This window comes from Phodopus roborovskii, unplaced genomic scaffold (genome assembly GCF_943737965.1).
Source record: "Phodopus roborovskii unplaced genomic scaffold, PHOROB, whole genome shotgun sequence".
NCBI lineage: Eukaryota > Metazoa > Chordata > Mammalia > Rodentia > Cricetidae > Phodopus > Phodopus roborovskii.
Genome location: NW_026126586.1, coordinates 88,828 through 102,810, shown reverse-complemented (window position 1 = coordinate 102,810; position 13,983 = coordinate 88,828).

Genomic DNA, 13,983 nt, shown 5'->3' with positions numbered 1-13,983 from the left:
GGGGAGCATGCTTGGAAACACAGCGGCCATCCTCACCCCTCTGATGGACAGCAAGGTCATCTGCAGCCACCTGCCCAAGGAGACCATTTCAGGTCAGGACACCAGAGAGTGGAGGCGGGGCATGTGTGGGAGGCAAAATGCAAGACAATCAGTGGAAGGGTCTAATTAGGGGCCATGTGCTTCTAAGACAACTCCAGAAGGGCTGCAGGGGTGTAGACAGCTCCTGCTAGGAACTGTATGCACAAGTAATATGCACCACAGAGACCCATTTTTAATTTCACCACTTTGCCACCCAGCCAGGATCATAAGAACCCTCCTGTGCCTCTGATGGCACTATGTCCAGGATAGATAATGTCACATCTGATCACATGTCCCATTTATCATGTGGGAAGTGTCCTCTGCCCCATTCTTCGAAGCCTGATAGCAGTTGGTATTTTTTTTTTTTTTGAAATTGGGTCTCTGTGGTCCACAGTACAAATGCATGTAGCTCCCAATCCAGCATTTAATCCTCTCCTTAGGGAGTCTCCCAGTGGCTGACATTGTATGGTATGGCAGTGGGAAGGGCTACTATGAATCAGAGGCATCATGTAAAGCCTTAGGAAGTCAGAAGTAAACCTGGAAAGAGTCAAATATTGACTCTGCCATGTTGTGCTACAGGGAGTTATCTGACAACACTATGCCCTGGCACCCTGGTATAAAAGGGATCCCTGACTACTACCTTGGAGGCTTAATCTGGTCTGGTACATGACCAGAGCCTGGCATGTGATAGCACCTACATAAATTGTAGTTTCCTTCCAAACCAATCCTTATCTAGGACCCCACACCACATTTAAGTCTTCTTCTCACAGGGTCTATGTTGTTGGTATCTTCAGCATTCCTAGACTTTCAGCCATTGTATATCCCCCAAAGAGCAACACCATGACTGTTGTTGTTGTTTTCCTGTTCTGAAATCCCCTGCAAAGCAGCTCCTATAGATGATGTGGGAACTCACCCTCCACAGTACACTTTGGGATCGATGGCTCTTGTTGACATGCAATGTGGGATGACTCAGGGAGTCTCAGAGAGATGAGCAGTGGTCTTGTGTTCCAGGTCTGGTGTGCCTCATCAACTGTGCCATCAGCATGGTGTTCACCATGGAGGCTGGGAACTACTCGTTTGACATCTTCAATGACTATGCAGCCACGCTGTCTCTGCTGCTCATCATGCTGGTGGTGATCATAGGTGTTTGCTACGTGTATGGGCTAAAGAGGCAAGGAGACCCCAGATCCTGCCTGCTAGAGGGGTAGAGAAGCCGCAGTGCCACATCCATAAGAAAAATCATCTTTCCTCTGTGCGCATGCCTGTTTTAGATACCAGAACTGGCAGTTTGTCCTCTGCCCTTAGACCTCAGCTATCTCTTGCTTTCCTCAGTTTACCTGTCTCCGACAGTTTCTTTTTTCTTCCTTTTCCTATTTTTTTTTCTTTCCCCATTTTGTATCCTGGTGTGTTTCCCTGCTGGCCCTGCTATATTTGTGGCTGTCTGGGCGGGGACTCAGTCTCCAGGACTAGATTCTGTGATCTTCCATCATCAGAACTTTTCATGAATCCTGACCACAGTCCAGTTTGAAAAGTCAGTCCATGGACATGTTAGATTTTTACATTGGTGCCATGGCCTGCACTGAGATATTTTTCATCTCCTCAGTGATGGGATATATTTCTGGGTCTGATATTACTAATTAGGGCACCCTCCAAGCCTGGGCGTTATCATATCATTTGGGGATCTTGTGAAAACTGGACAAGTGCCTGTTAAGAGGTTTTAGGCGAGGAGACCTGGGATGAGGTCCAAGCACTCAGATGTTCCTTGGTGTGATGGGACTACATGCAGAGACCCACTATTGAGGGGTTTGGTTTTCCAGTTTTCTGCCAAGCAGCAGCAGCAGCAACAAGGAACCCTAGGGAAACTCAGGCCCTTTAAGTCACCCAGCCCTGCTGAGTGAGGTCATATAAGGGGATTCAGAGGTTGTTTGGGTGTGATCTGGGTCAAAGAGCTGTGCCATCCCTTCCTCTTCCTTAGATTTTTCTGATGGTTTGGGCTTAGGTAAAAACCAGCCATGACACTCTAAACCGCAGGTTGCCCATTGAAAACACTCCCCACTGAGTCTTGAAGAAGAGCCAGGGTCCCATGACATACTTAGGCATCTCCAGTAAGTTAGGTAATCAGAATGGTGGCTCTCCCTCCCCCCGCAAGGATTCAGCCTTGAAAATGCTTGCGAACAAAAGAGAAGGATTATAATTTGTGGCATTTCCAAACTGACTTTTTTATCCTCTACTCTTATACACCCCCTCAGCTTATGACATTTTCAAGCCTTTAAAGATCGGGCGACCAGTTTCTGGATCATCCAAGGTTAAGAGGTTTAAATGGTCATCTAGAAAAAAATGCCAGTTTTCAGGCAGAAAGGGACTGGCCAGGAAGTGGATGCTTCAGAGTAGAAGTAAGTTAAAGAGAGGCCAGGAACTCGGCTCCCTGGGGTGACTGAAGAAGGGACACAATTGCTTCCTGGAAGTGATGGAAAGCAATGGAAAGGAGGGAAGAACACAGGGAATCTTGCAGTTCTGTTGGTGATCCAGACAACAGCCAGGAGGAAGCTTTGGCTCTTCCAGCGCCATCTAGTGGTCGTCAGTAACAGAAGCCTCCTTGCTCTGCATTAGCTAGCTAACTTCATGGGGTGGGGGTGGGAGTGTGGGAGGACAAGGACAGACAAGAGGTCCTGGTGTTCTCATTGCCTGTCCATGGTGGGGAGCTAGAGTCCAGCTCAGTCAGCAGTAGAAAGTAGCGGAACCACACATAGGACAAGGCAGGTGGCTGTGCTGCAGCTGCTGTCAGTGGCATCTTATCTGGCTCCAGCCCACCCTCCTAAGTGCGCAGATTTCAAGGCCCTGGTCTGACCTTACCTGGCCACCCAGGCTTTGAGAGGCCCCAGCAAATTCCATCAGACCCCTGGCTACCAGCCTCTATCCTGAAAAATAGAGAGGTTTGCTTAGGCTCCTAAGTGCTTTCAAACCTATAGGACTGACCACCAAATCCACTGATGCTACCTGTAGGCAAGAAAGACAGGTAAGAAAAATGGGAGAAAGCTAGAATGAGAACACAGAGGGTGGTCTTTGAGTTTGAGCCTAGCAGCTTTATTCCTGCTCTAACTCTGTCTGCTCTCCCATGCCAAGGCCAGGCCCTTCCAAGCACAGTGTGACCATCTCTAGGAGGCAGTAGAGAATACTCGGAACCATCACAGAGTGGGTGGGCAGAGGGAATCTCACCCTAGCCATGTGGACTGAGAGGGGTGGCACCCTTTCCTCCATCTTCTCTGGGAACTAGCCTCTGGTCCACACCTGGGACCTCTGAAGGCCAACACCGGGGAGATGATGTCTCATGACCCGTTCTTCATTGGCCATCCTTCCTCTGGCAGCCTCAGCCCTTTTCCCTTTACCTCAACATCTCCCCCAAGATAGGATCAGATGGGTTGGGGTCACATTCAAACATCAATAACCAGAACAACATCTTCCCAAGGGCAGAGGGTATGCAAACTGGATTCCCTCCTTCCAGAGCATGAAAAAATCCCTCCCTCTCTGTCTTTGTGCTCCCAACAGATTTGAAAGTGACCTTCAGGCCATGACTGGCCGCACCCTCAACTGGATGGTCATGTGGACGTTTGTGAGTCCAGTGCTCATCGTCAGCCTCTTTGTCACCTGATATACTGAGTGACTATATCCTCACAGGGACACTGCAGTACCAAGCCTGGGATGCCACTCAGGTACCCGATGTTCCTTCAGGGCTGGGGAATAAGGCACAGCCCACACAGTCACTCAGAACACAGGAGACTATTGCTGTGCTGTGAGAAGGCTCCATGTAATAGCATGGGAACTTCATCGAGTATTTCACAGATGTTCAATCTAGCACAGCAGAACTGGGCTGTGAGATTTTAACCATAATGCATGGAGAGAGCAAGAGATTCACCCCAGCATCACAGTGGGCCTTTCCCTAGAAGTACCAGTATCCTCTGGTGTGCCACACTGTACATATTTATACAGAACATTTCTACCACCACAGAAAGCACTAGTCTGTGCTGAAGGTTACATAACATTTAGGGCTCTAGAATAAGGTATTAGAACAATTGTTTCTATGGCATTCTTGGATAGGCTTCACACACAATCTATCACATACGGCTACACATTAGAATTCTTCTCCTTGAAGCCACAGTGAGTGTGTAATTTTTGTGTTCCCTGACTACACTGTAAATACTATTGGGATTTAGTGTCCACTAAGGGAGAGTTTTGTTGGGATTACAAAAGTTCCTCACAGTGGGCTGTGGCAACTCTAAACTGTACAGAATCTGAACAGCCATTCCCATCCCTGGGGTTTCAGTGTCAGATGAACCACAAGGGTACAAGTAACTGTAACTTTTCTACAAACATCACTCACAGCCACCTTCATTCACCTCTGTATAATGATGTTTTCTAAAATGCACATAAGTCACACAGAGCAGTGTATAGCTGAAAACACTCCATATTTATGGCTGTTATTCATCCATTATGTGAATTTCTGTTTTCTTTTCTTTTTTTATCATAATAAAGTGAATCAAGGTTATCTAAACTGAGAGTCCTTCCTGTACTAACAATCTTTGCTCTGCTTAGCTCATGGAATTGAAGGACTTCTTTGGAGCCATCTGTGCAGACACCTCTGCAAACACTTAGACATCACTTGGAACATCGACCAGAGATGTCTTTTATTTCTCTCATTTTCCCAATGGCAAAAGTAAGCGCTGGCAAGGTCTTTGGTGTGCCGGGTGGTGGTGGTAAAGAGAAAATTCTCTCCTAAAAGCTTGCTACATTTGCAGAGAAACAAAATAAGGTTCCCAGAATCCACGTTGGAAAGCCTACAATGTCTGATAATCCAAGTTCCAGAGGATACAACATCCTTTTCTGTCCTTGTTTTCACCAGCATGAACATGGACACACCTACACAAAACACATACACATAAGTTAAAAAATATGCATATAAAAATGTAGATAGTAATGATGTCTTTCCAACAGTTGAGTCTTTAACACAGGACTGTAACTCACAAGACAAATTGTTCACTATCTTAGCTACCTTGTTTTCATTTCAAAATGATCACTGTCCTTAAATATAAAAGAAGCAGCATTTATTTACCTAAGTGTTTACTCCTGGTTTTCTCATCAGATGGATTTTAGGCTCGAACAGTGGGTGCACCCCGTGATAATAAATCAGAGTGTATCCTGAACTCTTAAGTGTCTGTCCCCTGCTCTCAACCTAGGCATAGTGACTGCCTTTCTGCACTTGTCATGTCTTCCTAGGGTCAGTCACAGACAGAGTCTCAAAAATCATGTACCCTCAAAGGTGAAAAGAGAAACATTGTCCTGTATCATTATTCTATTCTTTTTCAGTATGCCCATCACCTCTGCCATTCCAGACACCTCAGAGCATTGAAAATTTGCATTGTTCATGCTACTGGATTCAAGGGGACTTCGTCAGAAAATCTTGGGAGTGAGCCTGGTGCTCTCGGGTGAATCCAATGTGCAATCAAATCTGAGAGCCTGGGCAGAGCCTAATGAAGGAGGGGGGAAAGTATGAGGTGTGTTTAGACATACTTACATCCAGAACAACTTGTACAAATTTAAATATATTCTTGAACATCTCTAGTTATGAGGGGGAGTCACATCAACACAACAGTTGTGCTTATGGAAACCAGACAGGTGAAGTAATGCTATCATGATATACACATGTGCCTCTGCTTACCGCTCTAAAGGTAGTGAACCTTGGAGAATGGAGCCTAAAAAGGGGAATACAGTCTCACACAACAGCCAACTTTATTAAGAACATCAGGCAATATCCACTTTGAGCGTTAAGAAAGATCATGAGTTCAAGCTGAATATAATCACAATGACAGGCTACACATGGGAGAAAAACATTGTATATACATACATACTTGGAACTGGGGTTCTGGATAGCTGTGAACCACCATCTGGGTGCTGGAGACTGGACCCAGGTTCTCTGCAAGAACAGCCAGAGCTTTTAGCTGTTGAGCCATTGCTCCAGCCTCCCCTTTTGAGATAGGCTCTTCCCAGGCTCTCTCCATGTGTATGTTTGTTCATGGCCCAGTACCTACATTAATTTTATTTCAAACATGCCTGTTGATAAAGAAATAAAAGAAAGCGTAGTACAGTGCTGCTAAACTTTTTCCCAGCACTGGGGAAATAGGCAGCTGAATCTCTGAGTTCACATTTGTTTTGGCACACAGACACAATTCCCAAACATTAAGTTCCACACATCAAAAAACACTATTGCAAATAAGTAGAAAATAAAATATAAAAGAGACCTGAATGGCATGGAAATGCCTGGAGACAAGTGAATACCCATCCCCTCATAAACAAGATGCCCAGCACTGGTCTTGTAAGATTTGAAGTGGATTGTATTTGTGTTTATGATTAATTATTTACTTCTTTGTCAATATGTGGAATTTTTTTCTCAACCTGGCTGTGCTGGAACTAGCTCTTTATAACATTTTTACCTCAAATTGGAGATTAGACATCCACTGTTTCCTTAGTCCTACCACCACTCCCTGGCAAATTTCACCTTTCCCATTTATCATCTATCTCTGTATTGCTCTATTTATCTATGTATCTCTCTAACTATGTATCTATCTATCTATCTGTCTATCTCTCATATATCATCTATTTACCTATCTTGTTTATTTATATCAGTGGTATTGTTCAGGAACCGAGTTATTTTATGGTGTCCAGAGCAGTGGCTTTCACCCACAGCAGTACGTAAACTGTGGTGTTGCCACAACTCAGATTCATAACAAAGCTATTTTGGTTGTTGTTGGAAGCTTTGGGTAGATAGGATGAGAAAAATGTTGGGGGCTGATTGCAAGTCTGTCTGACTTTCTGTCTTTTTTCTTTCTTTCAGCATTTCTCTGTATACCCATTTCTGTTCTAGAACTCACACTGAAGTCCTGGTGAGTTGACAATTCTCCACCTTCAGATTTCTGAGAACAGAGGCTTGATTTGTCATCTGTGGCTAAAAGTTGGAATTTTGTTATTTATGTTTGAGTGCATGAGACCTGAGTACAATAGTAGCAGAACAATACTCAGGAATCAATTGGTATTCTGCCTTAGGGACTGTGTGACCTTTTTTTTTTTTTTTAATCTTGATGTTTGTTTGTTTTTGTTTTTACTGTCTCCATATTTACATTTCCTCCCCTGTCTCGCCCTTCCTTCCTTCTTCCTTTCATTTGTTTTTGAAACTGGTTTTGTCTTTGTACCTTGAGAGCCTGTCTTAAAACTCATTTTGTAGGCCAGGCAGAACTGAAAGTCAGAAATCAACCTGCCTCTGCCTCTGCCTCTGCCTCAGAAATACTGTGCACCAATCTCCACTGGAATACTCAGATATGCATGTGCCATGCTTTCCAGTTAAACATTGGTCGAGGAGGGAAAGCCTGCATTACTGATAGGAATTCAGTTATTTTCAGGTTTATGAGGAAAAATTTACTTTGTTTTGTTTACTTTATATTTTCACTTGTTTTTTTTAGGGCAGGTCCTGTCCCTTTATCTGGGCTCCACTACATGGTGCAGGTCTTCTTTCTAAGAACAGATATGAAAGCATTGAGCTACTTCAAATTAATTTGCCTCTACTAATGTTTTTGCTCTTACTATACAGCAGAGACAGGGCAAGCCATGCATGAAAATCCAGCCCTGTCAAAGAGCAAAGGGGACCTTTCTTGCGGCAGGGCTTAACGAAGTTTGGCCCTAATTCTCTTGTACTTGTAATTATGGATACATTGTGAATTTTAAAATCATTGCAATCCTGTTAGTCCTCTTGTCACTCTCTAGCTTTTCACTGAACTATTGTCATTTGTTTGTTTTTTGGTGTCAGACTCTGAGTGGGGCTGAGGGAGTACTGCAGGAGTGTTAGAGCAACACAAGTAGACAAATGAAGTCACAGCTGGCTTCCTAAAATGGTAGATTCTTGTTCCCAGAAAACATTGTGGGGAGGAGTGCCAGGAAGGTATGAGGGCAGGTATCAAAACAGGACCAGAGGGAGAAAGGGGAGGATGCAGGGGCCCTATAAAACACACAAGTCAAGAAGACTGCTGGTCTTAAGGCTCCATCCAATCTGAAGGGTTAAAGCTGTTACTTTCCCTTTCTTTGCAGTTGGGTCTCCATGGAAGCTCAGTTCTTGGTCCCATAGATGACCATCAACACCCCTGCTACACAGGCAGCCCCTGTGTACCATGACAGTTTTTTATTTTATGACTATTAGGGTTTGTGTGTGCCTATGCTTGTTTTCCTTAATGCCAAGGAGCCAGTTCCCTGTACAAGCCACCCTCAATCCCTGACTCATCAGACTTTTTCCTTCTGTATGCCCTTTTCCTGTGGCAGTTTCCCAGGTCCCAGCCATGAGATGGGGCCATGAGATGGGGTGAATAATAGAAAATTCTAAAGTAGTCTTGGGTCGTGCCTCCATGCCACAGACTTGGTGGGCATCCTTGTATTCCTGAGTACCTCTGTCCTTTCCTCTAGCAGTGGCAGGGTGTTTAGAGCTCCATTCACAGACCGATCCTTAGGAATCTATGGATTTGAAGGTTTTTCTTTTTAAGTCATTGGTACCAAAATGAAATTTTACACTGAAGGTGCTTGTTCAAAACAGACACACAGAGATCACTTTGAAAGGAGGATGTGGAATGAAGCTTTGGGTATTGAGGGGTCCAACTAGTTTACCCACCCACCTACTAAGCACTCTGAACATATCGGGCCCAGATGAACATTCTATGGTCCAGGCAACTCTAAAGCACCCAAAATGCTTCAACCTAGGTGAAGCCTCCAGGGCAGGAAGCAGGTTTGCTGACTTTTCCACTCCATCTACAGACCATGTGTGACCAGAGCTTAGAAAATGCCTATTTCAGACACCACATCGTACAGACACCACCAGAGCTGTAGGAAGACAGTCAGGAGCACTCGGGAGTGAAGTTCAAAGTATTTAGCAACTTGGTGGTCTAGCCTTAAGCACTGAGAGAGAAGACAGAGATTAATGCGATGACCCAGTAGATTAAAGATAGCGCACAAGCCTGGTGTCCTGAGTTCAGTCTCCAAAACCCACCTACAGGTAGAAGGAGAAAACCAACTTCCTGGAGTTGTCCCTCTGACCTCCCAACCTCCCCACCATGTTTTTTAAAAAGAGGGTAGAAGCTTTTACTGGCAGAATCTGGGCCAGCATAGCCATGGAGAATGATGCCCAAGAAGCCAGGGCCAGGGGCAGTTTCCCTGCCAGGATGGAAGTATTTAAAGATTTAAACAACTGAGATGGCTGTATGTCATCTATGGAAAGGTGATCAGATAAACCATTGGTGGGAGAACAGATGATGGTGGGTGAACAGATGATGAAAAGTTGGATTGGTAGGATGAGCAGAAGACAATAGGTGAGAGGGTGACTTGGGGATAGATATGGGGGGTAGAAGAAACCATGGCAGAAAGAATAGATTTTGAGAGGAAAGATCTGGGGGTAGAAGGGCTGCCGGAAGAGGTTGCTGGAAAGGCAGGTGACTGAAGCACAGTTGCAGAGACATAAGTCTCATCTCTCCTCACTGAGCTGATGCTCATCTCTGGCCTCCCACAGGGAGTTTCCTGGTCCCCTACATCGTCCTGCTCATTGTAGAGGGGATGTCGCTCTTGTACCTGGAGCTGGCTGAGGGGCAGCACATGCGACAGGGCAGCATCGGTGCCTGGAGGACCATCAGCCCCTACCTCAGTGGTGTCAGTATGTGGGGCCCTTCTCAGTCCCTCTGACAGAGACTTGCGGGTTTCTGGGCATCACCGGTGTGCATGGGCTGGACCTGTGACTGGGTGAAACAACCCCCCAAGAGGGCTACCATGGAGCTCGGGCAGAGAGAGCCCTGGATTCTGACCCTCACATGGAACCCCATCCCACCTCCAGGGAAACTCCCACCTTGGGGCATCTTCACTCTGGACCTCAGCTTGAGATTCTCTGACTGGCTGGACATAGCATTCATTTGGTCCCGGCTACCTACCCTCTGGGGATGTACACAAACACCACTCCCTGCTTAATGTGTGCCTGGTGCTGAACATGGCATGCACATGTGTGAGGTCATTTCATCTTCACCGCACCACTTAGGGGCATTGGTGCATCACAAATGTTCCCAGAGTTTGAATGCTGAGGCGCCTATGCATACTAGGTGGCTTTGCTTCCCACCATAGCTTTTCAAAGTGACCTTAAGTTGCTATCCTCTGGTATCTCCAAGCCATGCTTCACCTCCTTTGTAAAAGCCCAGGATCCAGGCCCATCAATGGTGGGTGCCTCTCCAACCCAGAAAGGATAGCAGTTGTTCAGAAGTGAGGAAGGGTCAGCTCTGTATAATGGGAAAGAAAGCACTGGAATCCCTAAGGGCCAGATCTCCCTGTGGTGGTGGCGATACCACTATACTCCCAGCATGACTAAGGTCAGCAGCTTAAAAACAGACCTGAGAGCTGACATGGGGACTAGATTTCAGAAGAGGAGCTATGGAATGGGCAGACCAACCACTCAATTTGACTTTCCTATCTGAGGGGGTAAAACTTAGTTCTCTAGGGCTGGCAAGTGGGGCAAAGTTTAACACTCTGGGGCCAGGGGAAAAGGGAAACACACACATACACCTCTAGGGTGTCTCTATAATCTCTCTCTCCCTTATTTCTTTTCTTACCTCTATTCAAATGTATCCCTTCTATGGCTTTATTTTTTTCCCCCTTACAGTTAGTATACCCCAGCAGAATCTCTCAAGCAATATAAAAATTAGTGTGGTTACATTCTATTTTTTAAGTGAATGATTACAGTGAATACAAGTAAAACCTAACACATTTTCCATATCCCTTACATGATTAAACATTTTACATACATACATTCATGTCCAAGCAGCTTTAGATTAACAGAGTGTGTAAGCAAGCAAGATATTTTTCTCAGACAGTTCTTTTACTGGCAGACTGCATGATGCAGTCCTCAGGGTGCATACCCATTCACCAACAGTTTTTTATATCAGGAGGGTAGAAATGAGTACAAGGAATTAATCATCACCTTTGATAACCAATCCATCCCAGCAAGAAAGGTATGTGAATCAGTAATAGCTAAGCTGCCCTCGCTTTTGTTCCTGGCCTCAGTGAGTCCCTCATTCAACTATCAAAAGTGTGCCTTTCTAAACTTTGAATTATTCTCCAGGTCATTAACAAAGACACTTTATCCTAACCTTAAGTCATGACTTAAAGCTGTGTTTTAGCCATGATGCACACTAAAACCCATGAACATATCTCCCAACATTAAGATTAAAAGAAGTTGAGCTAGCCTAGCTTCTGGGACTCTATTGTTTTCCTTAACCATTGACCTAAGCCACAGTCTATATGGCTCTTCAAGAGGAATCCCTAAGTTCTAGCTGCAGGACCCTTCCTTGTTCTTATTTTCCCACCCTCTGTAGCCCCTGCTTTATCAGGGGCAGGTACAACACTATATCCGTCTTTACCTATTTAATATTCCTATAAAAAAACCCTTAATCATCAATTCTATTTAAACTAACACTGTTTGTTGTATAAAATCATTGCTTCAATTAAAGGGTACAACTTAAGAGGAAGTCATTTTCATAATAATCCACAGTAGAGGATTATTACTCCCAGTAGAGGGCAGGAGGAGTGGCTCAGCTGTTAAAGGCTAGGCTCATAACCAAAAATGCCCAGTAGAACTGGATATTTCCATGAGATAATCCCACACCATGCCACATACCAGAGAAAAGCAGGCAAAGGCACGGCGGCTAGAGACATTCTGCAGCCGAAGCCCTCAGGGCCTTGACTATCTGGGATTCACCCATCAGTGCCTCGCACTATGGTGTGCTGACTGAGCTCCTCAATGCTGATCCTCTGACATGGCCACTGATCCCTGGGTACATGAGGGATGGGGAGAGCTGGTAACAGTGCTCCTAAAGGTCAATGTCACCACCCCAGGGCAACTTGGTGCTATACTCTTCCCCTGTCCAAAGGCAGTGGGACTCTCCTCCACACTTAATGCCTCTGCCTTCCTCCATCCCTCCTGATAACAGAGTGGCAAGTGTGGCCCCAGTGACCTGGTCTAAAGGGAATAATTATCCTACCAGGCACATGGGTGACATATTTCTCAGGAGGTTTATGTCCTGGTTCCGCTGGGTGGTCTTCACCTTACTTTTCTATGAAATGGAAATGTCAGAGACACATGTGGCTGTTTGAATGAAAATGGCCCCCAACAGGTTCATAGGGAGGGACACTATTTGAAAGAATCAGAAGGTGTGGCCTTGTTGGAAGAAGTTTGTTACGGGGGGTGGTGGTCTTTGGAGTTTCAGAAGCCTAAGCCTGTCTCAGTGTCTCTCTCTTCCTGCTGCCTCCAGGTCCAGAGTAGAATGCTCAGCTACCATGTCTGTCTGTCTGTCTTTCTGTGTGTGCCACCCTGCTTCTTTCTATGACAGTAATGGACTAAACCTCTGAAACTGTAAGCAGGGCACAATTAAAATGCTTGCTTTTATAAGAGTTGCTGTGGTCAGGATGTCTTTGCAGCAATAGAACACTAAGACACATGCCAAGCATCGATCCCGGGACCTAGCACTTAGAAATTAAAACATGTATGAGAGGTTGTGGGTGGGGAGAAGAAACCTCAGAAATTGGTCACAAACGTGAAGTCATGGTTAGAAAAAAAAAACATGGAGGGGAAGTATTCCTGTCCTAGGCAGTCCCATCATGTCTAGGGGTCCTAGGGGTACTTTTGGGTTGGGCTACCACACCTGGTTCTCAGCTGACCTTCTTATTACTTTCAGGCATTGTGAGCTTGGTGGTCTCCTTCTTGATTTCTGTATTACAATGTCATTAACACCTGGTCTCACTGGTACCTCTTCAACTCCTTCCAGGTGAGCAGATGCCTAGTGATACCAGCAACAATGAGGAGAGGGGGACAGGCCTCCCCTCCAGGAGGAATGCAGACGATTGTGGATTATAACTGGAGGGAGCCTGAGGGGGAGGCATACTTCCAAACATTCATTGGACTTCTGGTTCTGATGTTCCACACTCAGGGGAGAGAAACTGCTCTAAAACAAAGGAGATGAGGGCAGTTGGTAGCTGTCTGTGGGAACCTGCAAAATGGCTCTCACATCCACTAGCAAGGCCTGCTTGGAGCCAGGGTCTCATGGGATAATTTCCCTAGAGTGCAGATCTGGCTCCTGGTGTTAGCCTTGGCCCACTGGAAAATGCCACTGGGCCACTGAGCTGTTTCCTGTGGAATGTGGCTATAAAGCCAAGAGGTCGTCCAGACTGTTTCTATTAGTGGAACATTGTTTTGTTCTATAAATCTGACCTCATAGGACCCAGACCTGGGCAACAAGGTGCTTGTCTTAGAGCAGGCTTACTCCTACACCACCCACATCTCTGATCAGGTTTATATGTCTTCCCCTCAGACCCCTTTAGTATCTCTCTGAGCAGTTGGCCTTGGTTTACGATCATTGATAGACATTATTTAATTTATTTTTAAGTGTCAAAGAACCCAGTTGAAACCACTGAAAGCAGAAGAGGGTTTCACTGTCTCCACCCTACAGGGTTCAAGGAGTCTTAACTGCCAAGCTGAGGTGCTGCTACTTACTGCTCAAAGGAAGTCACTAGTGCCAGCATCTCTGGCTCAGGGACCTCAATAGCTTCAAGACACTGGACTTCACCTGTTTCTTGTTTCCACACCCATGGCATGAAACATCTGTCTATACTCTTAAGGGTGTCCTAATGATGAGTTGGCTTGGGGAAGTGGGAAATCAGCTAACCATTTAACTGTTGCTTTCTCTGATTTGTTCTCAGTTGAAGGGAGGAAGGAAAATTCATGAATCATTGGCAACTCTTTTTTTGTTGTTAATTATATTTTTTTGGGGGGGGGTTCTGGCTGGATGT